Source organism: Aulonocara stuartgranti (genome assembly GCF_965226115.1).
Source record: "Aulonocara stuartgranti genome assembly, chromosome: 3".
Lineage (NCBI taxonomy): Eukaryota > Metazoa > Chordata > Actinopteri > Cichliformes > Cichlidae > Aulonocara > Aulonocara stuartgranti.
In genome coordinates, this window is record NC_138941.1 from 27,295,688 (window position 1) to 27,306,238 (window position 10,551).

The following is a 10,551-nucleotide window of genomic DNA, read 5'->3' on the forward strand; positions in this document are numbered from 1 at the left end:
AGGAGGCTGTGCATTGGTGACATTTATGAAAGAACCATAACACCTAGTACAATAGTAAACACATTGGATGAAAGAGGACAGCCATGGCTACGTTTTGAGGGTAAAATCATACCTGTAGAGCAAACGCTGTGGACACAGCAGCAGTTTTAAAAAAGATTTTAAGATTAATTTTTTTGCTCCTCTCACTCTAGCAGTTGAGCTGTCTCACTCTAGCCCCAACATTCCGTCCCATACACACCCATTATAAACTCTGAAACGGGTGAAAAAACATCATGAAACTTAAACTGGAACTGAAGAAAAAGTATAATAGATATTGAAAAGATAAATACAAGTTGAATAGTTGAATGTCTTGTCTTCGTTTTAAAGTTTGAATGGTGGCTCTATGTCAATGTATGTGGAAGTAGTAAGAGTTTAAAAATGAGTAAGTTGAATGAGGATTTGAAGGGTCTCCCCATTGAAATACATTATAAATTTTTGTTGAATAAAGTTGAATAAAATTAAAAATATAAATGTTAAAAATATGAAAAATAGAAGCAGTGTTGTCCAAAAGAATAGGAATCTAACGGTGTTTGAATGGTTTTTCTAACTTGAACGGTTTTGAAGTTATAGGATTACAAAAAACGTACGGAATACAGAATAAAATATAATAACTAGAAAGTGCATTTTCTGAAGAAACTGCAGTGTGAATGCTTGAATCTGAATGTATGCACTGAAATGAATTAATTGCTGAATTTTGAGTTAAAAATATTAAATGAAATTTTAAAAAAACAAACAAAAAACCCCCGAATTTAACCTGAAAACAAAGGTGCTGAACTGCTAAAAGCTGAAGGTTACACAGAAGAGGGAGTTGGAAAAAAACTGAAAATGTTTTAAATGTAAATTAGAAAACCCTAAGAAATGAGAAAAGAACATTTAGAGTCAGAAAACATCTGAATGAATATCAAAAGGTCATATTCTTTGAATCACTGAATGACTCAAATGTGATCCCTCCACTTTGATCCACACAGTTTAAAAAGTTTAAATGCCTGAGCTTTGAAAGATACGGTGTTGGAAAGAGAACAATAATGGCGACAATTTGAGGGTAAAATGATGGCTGTAACACTGTGGACACAGCAGCAGTTGAAAGAGAAGTGCTTAAGATGAATCTTGGCACAGTGGCAGGCAGAGCTCGTTAAGCAGGCAGGTGTGAGCCTGGTTGCTATAGTGACCGCACCCAATGGCTCCATACACACGTACACAGACATGCGCCTCACTTTTGCTGCTTAAAATGAACAGAAAAGTCAGGCCCAAACAAATTCTTCCCAAATGAAAAGTACATGTCGTATTGACAAAATTCTTTCACCGTGAGCGACAGCCATGTCTAGTCTACCTAATTCTCAGTTTTCATGCCTGTGGAGTTTATTATATGGACGTGGTGACAGTGTAAAGACACCATGCTCTTCTGATTTTCAAACGAACCTTCTGAGCCATTTTAACATTAGAGTCTATGGAAGAGTTGGAGGGAGGAGGCTGTGCATTGGTGACATTTATGAAAGAACCATAACACCTAGTACAATAGTAAACACATTGGATGAAAGAGGACAGCCATGGCTACGTTTTGAGGGTAAAATCATACCTGTAGAGCAAACGCTGTGGACACAGCAGCAGTTTTAAAAAAGATTTTAAGATTAATTTTTTTGCTCCTCTCACTCTAGCAGTTGAGGTGTCTCACTCTAGCCCCAACATTCCGTCCCATACACACCCATTATAAACTCTGAAACGGGTGAAAAAACATCATGAAACTTAAACTGGAACTGAAGAAAAAGTATAATAGATATTGAAAAGATAAATACAAGTTGAATAGTTGAATGTCTTGTCTTCGTTTTAAAGTTTGAATGGTGGCTCTATGTCAATGTATGTGGAAGTAGTAAGAGTTTAAAAATGAGTAAGTTGAATGAGGATTTGAAGGGTCTCCCCATTGAAATACATTATAAATTTTTGTTGAATAAAGTTGAATAATATTAAAAATATAAATGTTAAAAATATGAAAAATAGAAGCAGTGTTGTCCAAAAGAATAGGAATCTAACGGTGTTTGAATGGTTTTTCTAAGTTGAACGGTTTTGAAGTTATAGGATTACAAAAAACGTACGGAATAGATAATAATAATAAAATAGAATAATAATAATAAAGATTAGAAGAACAATACTGTGAATGCTTTTCAAGCATTCACACTAACTAGAAAGTGCATTTTCTGAAGAAACTGCAGTGTGAATGCTTGAATCTGAATTTATGCACTGAAATGAATTAATTGCTGAATTTTGAGTTAAAACTTTTTTAATGAGATAAAAAAAAAAAAACCAAATTTAACCTGAAAACAAAAGTGCTGAACTGCTAAAAGCTGAAGGTTACACAGAAGAAGAAGTTGGAAAAAAGCTGAAAATGTTTTAATTGTAAATTAGAAAAACCTAAGAAATGAGAAAAGAACATTTAGAGTCAGAAAACATCTGAAAGAATATTAAAAGGTCATATTCTTTGAATCACTGAATGACTCAAATGTGATCCCTCCACTTGGATCCACACAGTTTAAAAAGTTTACATCTCTGAGCTTTGAAAGACAAGATGTTGGAAAGAGAACAACGATGGCGACGTTTTGAGGGTAAAATGATGGCTGTAACACTGTGGAGACAGCAGCAGTTGAAAGAGAAGTGTTTAAGATGAATCTTGGCAGAGTGAGAGAGAGAGCTCGTTAAGCAGGCAGGTGTGAGCCTGGTTGCTATAGTGACCGCACCCAATGGCTCCATACACACGACACAGACATGCACCTCACTTTTGCTGCTTAAAATGAACAGAAAAGTCAGGCCGAAACAAATCGTTCCCAAATGAAAAGTATAGGTCGTATTGACGAAATTCTTTCACCGTGAGCGGCAGCAATGTCTAGTCTACCTAATTCTCAGTTTTCATGCCTGTGGAGTTTATTATATGGACGTGGTGACAGTGTAAAGACTCCATGCTCTTCTGATTTTCAAACCAACCTTCTGAGCCGTTTTAACATTAGAGTCTATGGAAGAGTTGGAGGGAGGAGGCTGTGCATTGGTGACATTTACGAAAGAACCATAACACCTAGGACAATAGTAAACACATTGGATGAAAGAGGACAGCGATGGCTACGTTTTGAGGGTAAAATCATACCTGTAGAGCAAACGCTGCGGACACAGCAGCAGTTTTAAAAAAGATTTTAAGATTAATTTTTTTGCTTCTCTCACTCTAGCAGTTGAGCTCTCTCACTCTAGCCCCAACATTCCGTCCCATACACACCCATTATAAATTTTGAAACGGGTGAAAAAACATCATGAAACTTAAACTGGAACTGAAGAAAAAGTATAATAGATATTGAAAAGATAAATACAAGTTGAATAGTTGAATGTCTTGTCTTCGTTTTAAAGTTTGAATGGTGGCTCTATGTCAATGTATGTGGAAGTAGTAAGAGTTTAAAAATGAGTAAGTTGAATGAGAATTTGAAGGGTCTCCCCATTGAAATACATGGGAAATTTTTGTTGAATAAAGTTGAATAAAATTAAAAATATAAATGTTAAAAATGAGAAAAATAGAAGCAGTCATGTCCAAAATAATAGGAATCTAACGATGTTTGAATGGTTTTTCTAAGTTGAACGGTTTTGAAGGAGTAGGCTTTCAAAAAACGTACGGAAGAATAAAATAGAACTAGAAAGTGCATTTTCTGAAGAAACTGCAGTGTGAATGCTTGAATCTGAATGTATGCACTGAAATGAATAAATTACTGAATTTTGAGTTAAAAATATTGAATGAGATTAAAAAAAAACCCCGAATTTAACCTGAAAACAAAAGTGCTGAACTGCTAAAAGCTGAAGGTTACACAGAAGAAGAAGTTGGAAAAAAGCTGAAAATGTTTTAATTGTAAATTAGAAAAACCTAAGAAATGAGAAAAGAACATTTAGAGTCAGAAAACATCTGAAAGAATATTAAAAGGTCATATTCTTTGAATCACTGAATGACTAAAATGTGATCCCTCCACTTGGACCCACACAGTTTAAAAAGTTTACATCTCTGAGCTTTGAAAGACAAGATGTTGGAAAAAGAACAACGATGGCGACGTTTTGAGGGTAAAATGATGGCTGTAACACTGTGGACACAGCAGCAGTTGAAAGAGAAGTGTTTAAGATGAATCTTGGCAGAGAGAGAGAGAGAGCTCGTTAAGCAGGCAGGTGTGAGCCTGGTTGCTATAGTGACCGCACCCAATGGCTCCATACACACGACACAGACATGCACCTCACTTTTGTTGCTTAAAATGAACAGAAAAGTCAGGCCGAAACAAATCGTTCCCAAATGAAAAGTAAAAGTCGTATTGACAAAATTCTTTCACCGTGAGCGACAGCAATGTCTAGTCTACCTAATTCTCAGTTTTCATGCCTGTGGAGCTTATTATATGGACGTGGTGACAGTGGAAAGACACCATGCTCTTCTGATTTTCAAACGAACCTTCTGAGCCATTTTAACATTAGAGTCTATGGAAGAGTTGGAGGGAGGAGGCTGTGCATTGGTGACATTTATGAAAGAACCATAACACCTAGTACAATAGTAAACACATTGGATGAAAGAGGACAGCCATGGCTACGTTTTGAGGGTAAAATCATACCTGTATAGCAAACGCTGCGGACACAGCAGCAGTTTTAAAAAAGATTTTAAGATTAATTTTTTTGCTCCTCTCACTCTAGCAGTTGAGCTGCCTCACTCTAGCCCCAACATTCCGTCCCATACACACCCATTATAAATTTTGAAACGGGTGAAAAAACATCATGAAACTTAAACTGGAACTGAAGAAAAAGTATAATAGATATTGAAAAGATAAATACAAGTTGAATAGTTGAATGTCTTGTCTTCGTTTTAAAGTTTGAATGGTGGCTCTATGTCAATGTATGTGGAAGTAGTAAGAGTTTAAAAATGAGTAAGTTGAATGAGAATTTGAAGGGTCTCCCCATTGAAATACATGGGAAATTTTTGTTGAATAAAGTTGAATAAAATTAAAAATATAAATGTTAAAAATGAGAAAAATAGAAGCAGTCATGTCCAAAATAATAGGAATCTAACGATGTTTGAATGGTTTTTCTAAGTTGAACGGTTTTGAAGGAGTAGGCTTTCAAAAAACGTACGGAATAAGAAAATATAACTAGAAAAATTTGCATTTCCTGCGAAAATGCAGTGTGGATGCTTAAAGCTGAAGCTGTATGCAAAAAGTAGCTGAAAAAGCTGAAAAGTTGTAGAAATTGTAAAAACTTTGCAGAAGCAAAAGAAGTTTGCTAAAATGGAATAACTTAGCAGAACTGCAATATCTTAGAGGAAACATAATACTTGGCAGAAATACAATAGCATAGCAGAATTTAGCAGAAATATTGTAACTTACCAGAAACATGATAACTTCTCAAAAATACAAGAATTTAGGAGAAATAGTATAAGATAACAGAAAGAATATATTTAGCCAAAAATACTTAAACATTACAGAAACACTATGATTTAGAAAAATAGTACAACAGAGCAGAAATATTGTGATTTACCAGAGACACTGTGATGAACTATGAATATTGTAATTTTAAATTGAGTCTATGTTTTAGCACAAATATTATAATTTGGCAGAAATACTATAATTTAGCAGAAATACTATATTAAGCACAAATCCTATAAAAAGCAGAAATGGTATGATTAAGCACAAATACTACATTTAGTAGAAATACTTTGTTTTAGCACAAATCCCATAAAAAGCAGAAATACTGTACTATGATTTAGTAGAAAAACTATAATTAATCAGAAATACTAAATTTAGCAGAAATACTATATTAAGCACAAATACTATGAAAAGCAGAAATAGTATGATTAAGCATAAATACTACATTTAGCAGAAATACTATATTAAGCACAAATCCTATAAAAGCAGAAATAGTATATTAAGCACAAATCTTATAAAATAGCAGAAATAGTATGATTTAGCACAATAGTAATAAGTTAAACAGAAAAATTGGAAAAGCAAAATGGACAGCTGAAAAAATGCTGAACATGCTGAGGGTCCCTCAAATATACTTGTTAAATGACAAAAATCTGCAAAAAAATTTATTACAGCCACACAATCACAAATATGTACACATGAGGAAACACACATGCACAGAGAGACCCACACACAAGATCCAATTCAGTCAACCAGTCTAAATATATTGAATTTAAATCTTAGAATGAGATCATCCCATTAAAAGCCTTTCTCTCTCTCTCTCTCTCTCTCTCTCTCTCTGTCACACACACACACACACACACACACACACACACACAGGGAGAGAGAAGTAAGTTTTTAGGTCAGCCTGGGAGCTGGTGAATTTGAATCCACCAATCAGAGAGGCTGTGCACTTTTCCCCACCAAAACAGGTGCATCTTTTTACACACGCAGCAGCACAGAGAGACACAGGATTTTTGCAGTCTATTTCTCATAGTGACGACTCCCCTCAAACAAATGACCGTAATTTCCTAACCGTAGGGGCTAGAACGGTCATTCTTACACCGTTTTGTTCAGAAGAGATGGGGGAATCTTCAAGTGATGACAATTTAATATTAAAATATGAATTTTTAGAGATATATGACATGGATGACTTGTTGACTTAGAAGCCACGAATTCCCCAATATGCAAATTTGAATGCCTGAGACCACATATGTGATTGGCTGGCTGGGAAGCCGTGCAGGCCCTGATTTGTGGATTTGAATTCCTCAGCCCTCAGATATGATTGGCTGGCTTAGAAGCCACGAAGGCCCCAATATGCAAATTTGAATGCCTCAGGACACTTATTTGATTGGCTGGGAAACTGTGCAGGCCCTGATTTGAAAATTTGAATTTCTCAGTCCTCACAGAGGATTGGCTGCCTGGGGACCTGGCAGAAATATATAGAAATACTATTATTAAGCATAAATACTACATTTAGTAGAAATACTATGTTTTAGCACAAATATTATAAAAAGAAGAAAAACTATAATTTAGCAGAAATACTATATTAAGCACAAATCCTATAAAAAGCAGAAATACTATAATTTAGAACAAATAGTATAAAAAGCAGAAATACTATAATTTAGCAGAAATACTATGTTAGGCACAAATCCTATAAAAAGCAGAAATACTATAATTTAGCAGAAATACTATGTTAGGCACAAATCCTATAAAAAGCAGAAATACTATAATTTAGCAGAAATACTATATTAGGCATAAATCCTATGAAAAGCAGAAATAGTATGATTTAGCAGAAATACTGTATTTAGCACAAGTACCGAAAAGTACCAGAAATACTATGATTTAGCAGAATAGTAATAACTTATTGAAACACAAATGCACAGAGGGACACACAAACACAGGCTCTAATCCAGTCAACCAGTCTAACTATGTTCAATTTAAATCCTACAATGACATGCTGTCAAATAAGGGCAGGGTCCTCTCTCTCCCACTAAACACACACACACACACACACACACACACACACACACACACACACACACACACACACAGGGAGAGAGGACTAAGTTTCTAGGTCAGCCTGGGAGCTGCTGAATTTGAATCCACCAATCAGAGAGGCTGTTTACGTTTTCCCGCCAAAACAGGTGCATCTTTTTACACACGCAGCACAGAGACATAGACCTGCTTCTTTCAGTTTATTTCACTTAGTGAGGATTCCCCTCAAACAAATGACCATAATTTCCTAACCATAGGGGCTAGAGCGGTCATTCTTACACCGTTTTGTTCAGAAGAGATGGGGGAATCTTCCAGTGTTAACAATTTATCATTAAAATATGAATTTTTAGAGATATATGACATGGATGACTTGTTGACTTAGAAGCCACGAATTCCCCAATATGCAAATTTGAATACCTGGAGCCCACATACATGATTGGCTGGCTGGGAAGCTGTGCAGGCCCTGATTTGTGGATTTGAATTCCTCAGCCCTCAGATATGATTGGCTGGCTTAGAAGCCATGAAGGCCCCAATATGCAAATTTGAATGCCTCAGGACACATATATGATTGGCTGGGAAGCCGTGCAGGCCCTGATTTGAAAATTTGAATTTCTCAGTCCTCACAGAGGATTGGCTGCCTGGGGACCTGGCAGAAATATATAGAAATACTATGATTAAGCATAAATACTACATTTAGTAGAAATACTATGTTTTAGCACAAATACTATAAAAAGCAGAAATACTATAATTTAGCAGAAATACTATATTAAGCACAAATCCTATAAAAAGCAGAAATACTATATTAGGTACAAATCCTATAAAAAGCAGAAATACTATATTAGGCACAAATCCTATAAAAAGCAGAAATACTATATTAGGCACAAATAGTATAAAAAGCAGAAATACTATAATTTAGCAGAAATACTATGTTTGGCACAAATCCTATAAAAATAATAAATACTATAATTTAGCAGAAATACTATATTAGGCACAAATCTTATGAAAAGCAGAAATAGTATGATTTAGCAGAAATACTGTATTTAGCACAAGTACCGAAAAGTACCAGAAATACTATGATTTAGCAGAATAGTAATAACTTACAAAATTACAAATATGGAGGCATATTGAAACACAAATGCACAGAGGGACACACAAACACAGGCTCTAATCCAGTCAACCAGTCTAACTATATTCAATTTAAATCCTACAATGACATGCTGCCAAATAAGGGCAGGGTCCTCTCTCTCCCACTAAACACACACACACACACACACACACACACACACACAAACAGAGGGAGAGAGCTGCCGAATTTAAATCCACCAATCAGAGTGGCTGTTTATGTTTTCCCGCCAAAACAGGTGCATCTTTTTACACACGCAGCACAGAGAGGCACAGGATTATTGCAGCCTATTTCTCATAGTGAGGACTCCCCTCAAACAAATGACCATAATTTCCTAACCGTAGGGGCTAGAGCGGTCATTCTTACACTGTTTTGTTCAGAAGAGATGGGGGAATCTTCCAGTGTTAACAATTTATCATTAAAATGTGAATTTTTAGAGATATATGACATGGATGACTTGTTGACTTAGAAGCCACGAATTCCCCAATATGCAAATATGAATGCCTGAGACCACATATATGATTGGCTGGCTGGGAAGCCGTGCAGGCCCTGATTTGTGGATTTGAATTCCTCAGCCCTCAGATATGATTGGCTGGCTTAGAAGCCATGAAGGCCCCAATATGCAAATTTGAATGCCTCAGGACACATATATGATTGGCTGGGAAGCCGTGCAGGCCCTGATTTGAAAATTTGAATTTCTCAGTCCTCACAGAGGATTGGCTGCCTGGGGACCTGGCAGAAATATATAGAAATACTATGATTAAGCATAAATACTACATTTAGTAGAAATACTATGTTTTAGCACAAATACTATAAAAAGCAGAAATACTATAATTTAGCAGAAATACTATATTAAGCACAAATCCTATAAAAAGCAGAAATAGGATGATTAAGCATAAACACTACATTTAGTAGAAATACTATGTTTGAGCAAAAATCCTATAAAAAGCAGAAATACTATATTAGGCACAAATCCCATAAAAAGCAGAAATAGTATGATTAAGCATAAATACTACATTTAGTAGAAATACTATGTTTTAGCACAAATAGTATAAAAAGCAGAAATATTGTAATTTAGCAGAAATACTATATTAGGCACAAATCTTATAAAATAGCAGAAATAGTATTATTTAGCACAATAGTAATAAGTTAAACAGAAAAATTGGAAAAGCAAAATGGACAGCTGAAAAAATGCTGAACATGCTGAGGGTCCCTCAAATATACTTGTTAAATGAAAAAATCAGCAAAAAAATGCACAGGGAGAGAGAAGTAAGTTTCTAGGTCAGCCTGGGAGCTGCTGAATTTGAATCCACCAATCAGAGAGCCTGTGTACTTTTTCCCGCCAAAACATGTGCCTCTTTTTACACACGCAGCACAGAGAGGCACAGGATTATTGCAGCCTATTTCTCATAGTGAGGACTCCCCTCAAACAAATGACCATAATTTCCAAACCGTAGGGGCTAGAGCGGTCATTCTTACACCGTTTTGTTCAGAAGAGATGGGGGAATCTTCCAGTGTTTACAATTTATCATTAAAATATGAATTATTAAAGATATTTGACTTGTAATGCACCATAACTGAGTAGAGCGAAGCAAAAACTGCCTTGACTTGCCCTCAAACAACGCTTTCTAACTCGAAATCTATTTGGAGTATCGATATCATTCTTTCACCGTAAGAGACAGCAGGCTTTGGTGAACAATCATGGAAATTTTCAGGTCTCTGTGGAAATCCAACAAAAAGTTATGACGAGAGAAAAAAGTGGTTCATTTCCACAGTTTGAAATCTGAAGAAATCTGAGCGAAGGACGAATTTCCTACCCTCAAACAAGTCCAACTCATTTCAGAACGGTAATAGGTGAGAAAGAAATTCTTGAATTGTGAGCGTCAGGGGTGTCTGAAGATATTCGGGGACAAGCCTCATGTCTTAACTTTGCTTCGT